The sequence below is a fragment of the Ovis canadensis genome, chromosome 4 (assembly GCF_042477335.2).
Source record: "Ovis canadensis isolate MfBH-ARS-UI-01 breed Bighorn chromosome 4, ARS-UI_OviCan_v2, whole genome shotgun sequence".
Taxonomy (NCBI): Eukaryota; Metazoa; Chordata; class Mammalia; order Artiodactyla; family Bovidae; genus Ovis; species Ovis canadensis.
In genome coordinates this window covers 46,835,007-46,847,780 of record NC_091248.1, presented here as the reverse complement: position 1 = coordinate 46,847,780, position 12,774 = coordinate 46,835,007, and positions in this window count along the sequence as shown.

Sequence of the window (12,774 nt, the reverse complement as noted above, 5' to 3'; positions counted from 1 at the left end):
CAAGTACAAAATGATATTCAGAAGTCATTGAGGAAACAAACAAAAACAACAAAAAACTCACTGAAGATATACTTCAAACGTCTCAGTTAAAGGTCTTCATTGCTAGTGGATTTGTCAGTTTTGCTTGTGGAAATTTCACAATTCATGTTGTCACATACCTTGCTCATTTTTCCTTTCTTTGGTTCCTTTTTCTGTTTCATGGTTTTAACTTTAAATAAAAACAATGGTTGCCTTCAAAGGTTATTTAAAACAGATCAAGTTTTGTTATAATTGCTAGCACAAGAAAAATTTCAGTGTATCCAAAAAAATTTCTAAGCTCCTTGACATAACCTATTTTACTGTATTATCAAGGATACAATAAAAATGCCAGACTAATAAAGAATTTGGGACATTCCTTTGAGAAACTTGATATTATCTATTGGATAAAAAAAATTTCTGACCCTTAAGTAAGTCTTGGTCTGTGTAGTTTGTTTACCTTCTTGAACAACTCCTAAGTATCTCTAAACTCTTCTTCTTACTAATTATACAAATATATAAAAATTGATTAGTATAAAGTTATTTTACCTTAATTCCTTTGAAGGGAATAAAATAGCCATCTTATATCATTGAATAAGGTATCTATTTCCTTATGCAGGGAATTTCATGCAGTTATAAATAAAGTTTATTTTACTCTAATAATTTTTACCCTTTATATATTTAGGAAACCTGAGCCTTACTGCAGAGATTCAACATAACATAATTATTTTCACAGTTTATAGACATCCATGCTACAAATTGTTACCAAAAGTCTATGCTATATAAGCATTATGCTAGGTGCTTGGGATAGAGGAAGACAAATGGAACAAAACAAAGTCAGCAGTGATAAATATCACAAAGAAAAAGAAAGCAGGTTAAGGGGAATAGAGAATGAAGGGGAAGAGGTGTTATACATATCAGGTAAGTATCTCTGAAGGAAACAAGACAGTGTCACAGGACGCTGAGAAGCAGAGTTTCAGGCAGACAGATTAGTGAGTACAAACTGTACTGTCCCAGGGCAGAAGTATATTCTGCTTGTTCTAAGCACAGAGATCAGTATGACTGTAGTGTTCATAAGGGAGAGAAAAATAAGTAGGATATGAAGTCAGAGAGGAAGCAGGGCCCAGATCATACGGGGCCTATGGATTCAATGGAAAGATGACATGAGACACATATGTAAATCTTCTAGCAACCATATTTTAGAAAGTAAAATGAAACACATGGAATTAATTGTAATAATGTACTTTATTTGACCTACCATATCTAAAATATCATTTCAATACATAATCAATACAATAAAATATGAATAACATTCTCACATTTTATCTTTCCTACTAAAAGTCTTTGAAATCTGATGGGTATTTTATATGCGCAGCACATCTACATTCAAACTAGCACATTTCAAGTGCTCAATTGCTCAAGTGCGCATGTGACAAGTGGCTACGGCATCGGTGCTGTTATAGACAAGCATAAAGCCTTTAAAGGGTTTTAAAATTTGTTTTACATATATATATACATATATATAAAAGAAGAGAAGTGAAAGGCAAAGGCAAAAAGGAAAGATATACCCATTTGAATGCAGAGTTCCAAAGAATAGCAAGGATAGATAAGAAAGCCTTCCTCAGTGATCAATGCAAAGAAATAGAGGAAAACAATAGAATGGGAAAGACTAGAGATCTCTTCAAGAAAATCAGAGCTACCAAAGGAAATATTCAAGCAAAGATGGGCACAATAACAGACAGAAATGGTATGGACCTAACAGAAGCAGAAGATATTAACAGAGGTGGCAAGAATACACAGAAGAGCTATACAAAAAAAGATCTTCAAAACCCAGACAATCACGATGGTGTGATCACTCACCCAGAGCCAGACATCCTGGAAAGCAAAGTCAAGTGGGCCTTAGGAAGCATCACTACAAACAAAGCTAGTGGAGGGGATAGAATTCCAGTTGAGCTGTTTCATAACCTAAAAGATGATACTGTGAAACTGCTACACTCAATAGGCGAACAAATTTGGAAAATTCAGCAGTGGCCACAGGACTGGAAAAGGTGAGTTGTCATTCCAATCTCAAACAAAGGCAATGCCAAAGAATGTTCAAACTACTGCACAATTGCACTCATCTCACATGCTACCAAAGTAATGCTCAAAATTCTCCAAGCCAGGCTTTAACAGTACGTGAACCATGAACTTGCATGTTCAAGCTGAATTTAGAAAAGGCAGAGGAACCAGAGATCAAATTGTTCGATCATCGAAAAAGCAAGAGAGTTACAGAAAAATATCTACTTCTGCTTTATTGACTATGCCAAAGCCTTTGACCGTCTGGATCACAACAAACTGTGGAAAATTCTTCAAGAGATGGAACTACTAGATCACCTGACCTACCTCTTGAGAAATCTGTATGCAGGTCAAGAAGCAACAGTTAGAATTGGACATGGAACAACAGACTGGTTCCAAATTGGGGAAGGAGTACCTCCACACTGTGTATTGTCACCTTGCTTATTTAACTTATACACAGAGTACATCATGAGAAATACTGGCCTGGATGAAGCACAAGCCGGAATCAAGATTGCCAGGAGAAATATCAATAACCTCAGATATGCAGATGACACCACCCTTATGGCAGAAAGTAAAGAGGAACTAAAAAGCTTCTTGATGAAAGTGAAAGAGGAGAGTGAAAAAGTTGGCTTAAAACTCAACATTCAGAAAACTAAGATCATGGTATCTGGTCCCAACACTTCATAGCAAATAGATGGGAAACAATAGAAATAGCGTAAGACTTTATTTTGGGGGGCTCCAAAATCACTGCAGATGTTGCCTGCAGCCATGAAATTAAAAGACGCTTGCTCCTTGGAATAAAAGCTATGACTAACCTAGACAGAATATTAAAAAGCAGAGATATTACTTTGCTGACAAATGTCCATCTAGTCAGAGCTATGGTTTTTCCAGTAGTCATGTATGGATGTAAAGTTGGACTATAAAGAAAGCTGAGCACCAAAGAACTGATAATTTGAACTATGGTATTGGAGAAGACTCTTGAGAGTCCCTTGGTCTGTAAGGAGATCCAACCAGTCCATCCTAAAGGAAATCAGTCCTATTCATTGGAAGGACTCATTTGAAAAGACCGTGATGCTGGGAAAGATTGAAGGTGGGAGGAGAGGGACAACAGAGGATGTGATGGTTGGATGGCATCACCGAATCAATGGACATGAGTCTGAGTAAACGCCGGTAGATGGTGATGGACAGGGAGGCCTGGCATGCTGCATTCCATGGGGTCACAAGGAGTTGGATGAGACTGAACTGACTGAACTGATAAAAAACATTTATATGTTATATGTTATAATATATATAAAAGAACAATATAATGAATTTAAAGTTGCCACCACCCAGTTTTAACAACCAGCAATATGTGGCCATCACTCCCTCTGTGCACCTTCCCCAAACCTAGATTATTTTGAAGAAATATACTGAAGAGTTCTTCACAAAGGAATGATTTTAACAGCTCACCTGACTGCCAAGTGGAGACTATCTTGTGAAGGAGAAGCACAGATGGAAACAGGAAGACCTGTTATGTTGTTGCTCAGTTGCTCAGTCGTGTCTGACACTTTGTGAACCCATGAACTGCAGCACACCAGGCTTCCCTGTTCTTTACTATCTCCTGGAGTTTGCCCAAACTCCTGCCAATTGAGTCAGTGATACCATCCCACCATCTCATCCCTTGTCTCCCCCTTCTCCTCCTGCCCTTAGTCTTTCGCAGAATCAGGATCTTTTCCAATGAGTCGGCTTTTCCCATCAGGTGGCCAAAGTATTGGAGCTTCAGTTTCAGCATCAGTCCTTCTGATGAATATTCAGGGTTGATTTCCTTTCAGATCGACTTGTTTGATCTCCTTACTGTCCAAGGGACTCTCAAGAATCTTCTCCAACACCACAGTTCAAAAGCATCAATTCTTTGGTGCTCAGCCTTCTTTATGGTCCAACTCTCACATCCGTACATGACTGTTGGAAAAACCACAGCTTTGACTACACAGCCCTTTGTCTGTTATGAGCCTGTTACAATAATCCCAGTGCATTTACAGCAGCTCAGTTGGAAGTGATGGAAGTGGAAGTGGTAAGATATGGTAGATCTTTACTATACATCAAGGGTAGAAGCTGACAAGACACATTGGTGAATTGGTTACGGAACGCATGACAGAACGATCAGAGACGACTCCACCTATTAGGCCTGAGCACCTGATACAGCTGCCATTTACTGAAACAGGGGAGACTCAGAGGAATAGCTGCATGGAGACTGAGAGTTCATCTTTGGACTTGTTAAGTTTAGATAACCTATTAGGCATCCAAGTGCCGATAGTGAATAAAAGTTGTATATCGAGATCTGCAGTTCAGGGAAGAAGTCCAGGCAGAGATATACATTTTAGAGTGATTAGAAAATAGGTCGTATTTAAATCCATGGGACAAGATGCAAGCTCTAAGAGATGAATATGAACGGAGGAGAGGTCCTGTTACACTCCAAAGTTGAGAGCAGGAAGAGAAGGAGGATCGAAGAAAGAAGACTTAATCAAAGCCCCAAGTGAGGCAGAAAAAAATAAAAATAAACACAAGAAAAAGTAGTGTCCCAGACAAGTAAAAAAGTATTTCAATATAGCAATACATATTACACATACACACACAGCAGTATTCAATACAGCGCCAGTAACCATACTCAATATCTTATCATAACCTATAATGGAAAAGAATCTAAAAAAGAATACATATGTACATATGAGCCAGACATGACTGAACACACACGCATATGTATAGCTGAATCACACTTTGCTGTATATCTAAAACATTGTAAATCAACCATATTTCAATAAGAATTTTTAAAGAAAGAAGTATTTCAAGAAGGAGGTGGTATAGCAAAACAGAAAACTAAATTTAAGAAGAAAATAAAAACCAACGCCTAGAATTTGAAAACAAACTGAAACAAATGAAATTAATTGTGTATCAGTTTGGCAACAAAAACAGAAAAAAGAATTATTCCAATTAGTCCTAGAGCCTACTATTTTGCCTTTACAGTCCTTAGTACAAAATATTCTTAGGAGAAAAATACTGAAAAGGCAAACAAATCTTAAAATACCTAATGTTGTTTGTAGTTTTATTGTTAATAGTAACAACTATATTATTTTGAAATTAACGTGTATATATTTTTAACATAATAGAACTAAGAAACTATGTTAAAACTGCTAAAGACCAATGTTCAACATAAGAAGGTCAGTTAAAAAAATCTTATAGTTTTACATTGTGGCTCTAAGTATTGGTATGAACTTGTAAATTTTTTATTTTTTTAAGTTACATATTTTCTAGCTCTGTCCACTGAAGGTGGTGATAATCAAGTAGCAACAAGCCATTTTGTGGTCCCCAAACACCATTCCACACCAAAAGAACTCAGGGTTTTTTTTTAACAAAGGCAGTTCCAGGAATTGTACCAACTGCATTTGGGATATCACATTGTGATAGAAAGGAAGGAAGCTATCAAAAGCTAATATTGACAAATTAAGTAAATACAGAAAACATCAAAATGTTCCCCTTTGACCAAAACAGAATAATGTGAATATCAAACAACTGCAACTGACAAAAATACACTGAATGTGTAAAGTCACGAGTTCATAGTGATACTCAAAAAAGGAAAAAGAGAGAGAGATTTTTTTTTGGACATGATGGAGGTTGCTAAGTAACCAACACAATACTCTAAAATTGGGTAATTTTAAGGAAATAACTGAAGATCTTTGCTGTCTTTCTGGTTTGAACAGTATTCCAGGGTCATCAAATAATTCTAAAGGACATAGTAAAATTTCCTCTATACATAATAATTCTAGCTAATAAATGTAGAAGTAATGATCAAACTAGAAACCACCATCTTATAACCCCTATTTCAAGATGAATCAGATAATGATCATCAACAGATATTAAAATCATTAGTTAAAAGTTTGCTGGGAAACTTCACAGGGAAGGAATCAAACTGAATTAGCACCTGAATTAATTAAGTCACCACCTGAATTAAGCATTACTAAAAAAGTGAGACAATCTGACACTATGTGGTTCTCTGGGTGATAAACAGTATGAAGTCTATAATGTTGCTTATGGCCAGGCAAAAATCTGAAACAGAACAATCAATTCTTTAGATCTCACTTCTAGACAACAAACAGGACTACTGACTCACCTTCTACAAGACATAAATAAAATAAGCTTCAGCTATCAAGAGAATCACTTACCCCAGCATAAAAGCCCTGAGTTCTTCCACAGCCATAGAATACTGTTCCTGCCTCAGCAACTCAAACACCACAACTCAAGAGGTGTTGAGTAGAAGCATAAAGGTCAGAACTGAACTAGGCAAATGCAGCAACCTCAACGTAAGGGGCCCATTTTGACAGGGTGCCTGCACCTACTTCACAAACCTGGTGTGGGCAGATCTGACATAGGACACACAAAACTCTATGTTAATGGTAGGACAGATATCTTTGTAGAACAATTCTGTTTCCAAGAAGATCTGTCCATCATTGACAGAAATAACATTCATTGGAATGTAACCAGACACATCAACAGCTTGTGCTTCTGGTAAAGAAGGCAAGAAGCCACCAACAAAAGAATCCTTCGCTATGTTTGCTCTCTCCAGGAGGTGGGAGTGTAGATCTAACACCTCACCAGGCTGGGTCTCACGAGTAGTAGAGTGGTCTGCGCATCAGCGGAGGCACCTGACAATAAGCAATAGCCTGTTTATAGGTAATTCATTCGTGAACAATCAAAGTATGTTTGCCATCGTCCCTAAAATACTGCCCCCACCCCACCATAGGATGGTAAGAATAAGCAATCAGGTACTGATGTGGGGCTGTGTTAGAAGGAGAAGCTGAAACCACAGTAGTGTATTCGTGTTCTCCATGGCATCCACATCTGTTACGTGTCTTTACCAACTGGCCAACGATGGATCTCTTTTGACCAACAGCAGTGCAGATATATAACAGTACAGCTTCCTCTTTCCATCAGAAGAAAGTGAAAGTTGCTCAGTCATACCTGACTCTTTAAGACCCATGGACTGTGGCCCAACAGGCTCCCCTGTCCGTGGAATTCACCAGGCAAGAATACTGCAGTGGGTTGCCATTCCCTTCTCCAGGGGATCTTCCCAACCCAGGGATCAAACCTGGGTCTCCCACACTGCAGGCGGATTCTGTACCATCTGAGCCAAGCTGTCCTCTATTCTTGGAGAGTGTAATCTTAGAGCCAGTCCCTCTGAAGTACCAGTCTTCTGAAGACAAATGTTAGAGGCATGGAGGTTCCTTTTAGCAATAAAGGATGATCTCAAATTTTGAACATCAGCCTGGCCTGCCAAGGGAGGGTGTGCAAGCCACACAGCCCAAGGATGTGTGCACAAACAGCATCTTTGCAACTCACCTTGGATGCTTCCTCTGCAGCTGCTATCTCTAGACTGACTCCCAAATAAACATTGACCAGAAGAAATCATACTAATATTTTAAGATAGTATATAAGGATTATGAGATAATTATATAAGACAAAATATATTTATGAGAAAAATCCTTATTATAAAGTCATAAGAAAAATAAATAAAAGTATAATTCAGTATAAACATAAAATAATTCTTATATAATTTTTTAACTTTTTATTATGAAATTTTAAAACATACACAAAAGTAGGAAATGGTATTCTAAGATTCAACCATTGTTCACATTCTGTCATATCAACTTTATGAGCACATATCTCAAAGATAACACTAGCAAAAAAATTTTTAATTGATTTTTTTATTGAGGTAAATTGACATACAGCATTGCATGTCAGGTGTACAACATAATGATTTGATATTTGTGTACACTGTGAAATGATCACCACAATAAGTATAGTTAACATGCATCACCAGAGTTATAGAATGTTTTTCTTCTGACGTGAGCTTTGATGTTTCATTACTCTCAGCAATGTTCAAACATGCAATATAGTATCATTAAATATAGTTGCCATACTATACATTACATCCTGACTTATTTATCTTATAAATGGAAATTTGTAGCTTTTAACTCCCTTTATCCATTTTGCCCACCCTGCAACCCCCGCCTCTAGCAACCAACAGTCCGTTCTGTCTACAAACTTGGTTTCTGTCTTTTAGATTCCACATGTAAGTGAGATCTTAACGAGCAAATTTGCTTTAAAACATACATACAAAGGTATCTCCTTCAGCACTATTTGTTACAACATTTATTAAAAGAGGATTGGTGGCATGAATAGCCACTATGAAGTTCTGTGCAATGTTGGGGAAAAAAACGGAAGACTTCTTGAACACTACTATGAAGTGATCTCCAGAAAATATTTTTAAATGTATAAACTATGTCACAGACAATGGGTATAAAATGCCCAGAAATAACTGAAGAGCAAAGCAAAAACTAAATGAAAGCAACAACATTACAAACCACACTAGATATTATTATTATTAACAACTTTAAGCCAATAAACTTGAAAATTTAAATGGACAAGAAAAAAAAATAGAGAAAAGCCAACTTACTAAAACTCACACAAAAACAAAAAGTAAATCTAAATAACTCTATACCTATTAAAGAAAATAAACCCATAATTAAAGACCTTCCCCCAAAGAAATCTCCAAGCCGTATCACTTCACTGGTGACTTCTAAATTAACAAAGAAATAACATCAATCTTATAATGCTCTTATAGAGAATACTTTTCAACTTGTCTTATGACACCAGAATAAACTCAACACCAAAACTGAAGGACTTACAAGGACAGAAAATTACAGATTAATTTTTTCATAAATCTATAGATTTAAAAATCCCTAAAACAAAATAGTAGCAACTGAATCCAATAACTTATAAAAGATATAATACATTACAAACTTGAATGCAATGTTGGCTTAATATTTGAAAATCAATCACTGCATTTCACCATATTAAAAGAATAAAGAAAAACACAAACTGACAGGAATATAAAATAGAAATTAAACACTGGTACCCGAGTTGTACAGTAAATCTAAAACAAATGTGTATATATATAGATAGATAGATAGATATAGATATAGATATACACACACATATAAAATTTTTCCCAGGGATATAGGTAGCAACTCGGTTTAGAATACTGTCAAAGAGTTACTCTCTCCTCTTGGCTAGGCCTTATTCTGTTTATAAGCAGCAATGAGATAAGTTTGGGGACATCAACAGACAGAAATGGGTCAAAGGGTTCCTTTATTCTCTGTTTTCAAGACAATGCTTTATCATCCCTTTGCTGGTAGAATTTACTTTTTTCCAGTGTATGCATGAGCAGTTCAGGAATTCCACTCACATGATTTTACCAGTTTGCTCCTAATCTATAACTAAGTTCTCTGGGCACAGTGAAGTAAATGTCCTCAAAGGAATGAAGTATTATGACTGTTCTATTACCTACCCTGAGCATGGGGAAGTATGGAGATATCCAGTCACACCACTACCAGAGAGAATGCAAAAGGCACAAGCACTTTGAAAAAATAGTGCATTTCTTAATATACTTGCTATATGATCCAGTACAACAGAATGGTTCCAAACAGGAAAAGGAGTACGTCAAGGCTGTATATTGTCACCCTGCCTATTTAACTTATATGCAGAGTACATCATGAGAAATGCTGGGCTGGAAGAAGCACAAGCTGGAATCAAGATTGCTGGGAGAAATATCAATAACCTGAGATATGCAGATGACACCACCCTTATGGCAGAAAGTGAAGAGGAACTAAAAAGCCTCTTGATGAAAGTGAAAGTGGAGAGTGAAAAAGTTGGCTTAAAGCTCAACATTCAGAAAACGAAGATCATGGCATCTGGTCCAATCACTTCACGGCAAACAGATGGGGAAACAGTGGAAACAATGTCAGACTTTATTTTGGGGGCTCCAAAATCACTGCAGATGGTGACTGCGGCCATGAAATTAAAAGACACTTACTCCTTGGAAGAAAAGTTATGACCAACCTAGATAGCATATTCAAAAGCAGAGACATTACTTTGCCAACAAACGTCCTTCTGGTCAAGGCTATGGTTTTTCCAGTGGTCATGTATGGATGTGAGAGTTGGACTGTGAAGAAAGCTGAGCGCCGAAGAACTGATGCTTTTGAACTGTGGTGCTGGAGAAGACTCTTGAGAGTCCCTTGGACTGCAAGGAGATCCAACCAGTCCATTCTGAAGGAGATCAGCCCTGGGATTTCTTTGGAGGGAATGACACTGAAGCTGAAGCTCCAGTACTTTGGCCACCTCATGAGAAGAGTTGACTCACTGGAAAAGACTCTGATGCTGGGAGGGATTGTAGGCAGGAGGAGAAGGGGATGACAGAAAATGAGATGGCTGGACGGCATCACCGACTCAATGGACGTGAGTCTGAGTGAACGCCGGGAGTTGGTGATGGACAGGGAGGCCTGGCGTGCTGCGATTCATGGGGCTGCAAAGAGTCGGACACGACTGAGCAACTGAACTGAACTGAACTGAATGCTACTCCTAGGTATTTATCCAAAAGGAATGAAAATTTATGTTCACAAAAAAGAATGTTCACAGCAGTTTTATCATAATAGTCCAAAACTAGAAATAGCCCAAATGTTTACCAACAGAAGAGAATGTAATCTGTGTTATATTCATACAATGAAATACTACTCTACATTAAACAAATTACTGACACATGTAACAACATAAATGAAAATCAAAAACACTTTTCACTTCACGACGACTGTAAGCAGCCAAACTGGTTCCACTTATATGAAATTCTAGAACGGGCAAAAGTAATCTATGGCGGAAAAAACTGCATTGGGGTGGGGGGGGTGGGATTTAACTAGGAACAGTATAAGGGGTCTTTCAGGTGTGATTTTACTGTCATATATATTAACAGTTAACAGGCTAATGCATTTGTCAAAACTCAGCTAAAGTGTGTTAAAATTTGTGCATTTTACTTCATATAAATTTTACATCAAGAGGAAATTTTAAACACTGAACTCCAGTTAATGACACAAATGTTAAAGCACTTAGCAAAAAGTGGGTGAAAACTGTAATTTGCTTCAGTGAACATAAAAAAAGAAAATGACGTTAATGGGTGGATATAGCAGACTATAACAAAAAAAACCTAACAGTAGAATCTGGATGGTGGACATATTCTTTCAACCTTGCTGTATGCCGGAAAGTTTTGTAATAAGAGACTGAAAATAAATTTAAAGCTCTGTTGCCTTCTCTGAAATAGGTTCACTGAGAAAGCTTTCCTCAGGTAGACACAGAGCAAGTAAGCATAATTTGAAGAAAGAGAGAAACTTGTTACAGGACTTTGAAAAACACAAATCTTCATTCCTTTTAAGCAGTGTATATAATTTGCCTTCACAATACCTTTGAAAGGACAGTCTTTTGTTGTTTTTGGTCACTAAGTTGTGTCTGACTCCTTGCAACCTCCTGGAATATAGCACGCCAGGCTTCCCTGACCTTCACTATCTTCCTGAGTTTGCTCAAATTCATGTCCATTGAGTTGGTGATGCCATCCAACCATCTCATCCTCTACTGCCCCCTTCACCTCCTGCCCTCATTCTTTCCCAGCATCAGGGTCTTTTCTAAAGAGTCAGTTCTTCGAATCAGGTGGCCCAAGTATGGAGCTTCAGCATCAGTCCTTCCAGTGAATATTCACGGTTTACTTCCTTTAGGATCTCCTTGCAGTCTAAGGGACTCTCAGAGTCTTCTCCAGCACTACAGTTTGAAAGCATAAAATCTTTGGTGCTCAGCCTTCTCTATGGTCCACCTCTCACATCTATATATACTGGAAAAACCATAGTTTTGACTATATGCGCCATTGTCAGTGAAGTGACGTCTGTTTTTTAATAAGGTGTCTAGGTTTGTCATAGCTTTTCTTCCAAGGAGCAAGCATATTTTAATTTCATGGCTGCAGTCACCATCTGCAGTGATTTTGGAGCCGAAGAAAATAGAATCTGTCACTGCTTCCACTTTTTCCCCCTTCTATTTGCCATGAAGTGATGGGATCAGATGCCATTATCTTCACTTTTTGAAAGTTAAGTTTCAAGCTAGCTTTTTCACTCTCCTCTTTCACCTTCATCAAGAGCTCTTTCTCTTCACTTTGTGCCATTAGAGTGGTATCATCTGCATATCTGAGGTTGCTGGTATTTCTCTTGGCAATCTTCATTCCAGATTGTGATTATCCAGCCTGGCATTTCGCATGATGTACTTTCCATATAAGTTAAATAAGCAGAGTGACAAAATATAGCCAAGAAGGGTAATGTCAAAGAATGTTCAAACTACTGCACAGTACTTAGTGTGACATAAAAACATTAGTTGATCCTCATATTTTGACAGTGCCATGTTTCCTATAAAGAATGAGAAATGATTAATTGCACAGTAAGGGTTAGGTCTATAAAAAAAATTAATCAAGGAGCTCCCAGAACATAACTTAAATTTATTAGTAAAGTAGGTGTATTTTAGTTTCTTCAACCAATCTGAAGGGAGATAAGAGTCCTACCTGGCTTGTCTGGTATAGAATTTTGTTACTCTCCTTGCTGCTGGTTCAGTTCAGTTCAGTTCAGCCGCTCAGTCATGTCCAAATTTTTGCGACCCCAGCGACTGAAGCACTCCAGGCCTCCCTGTCCATAACCAACTCCCGAGTTTACTCAAACTCATGTCCATTGATTCGGTGATGCCATCCAACCATCTCATCCTCTGTTGTCCCCTTCTCCTATCTTCTATCTTTCCCAGCATCAGGTTCTTTTC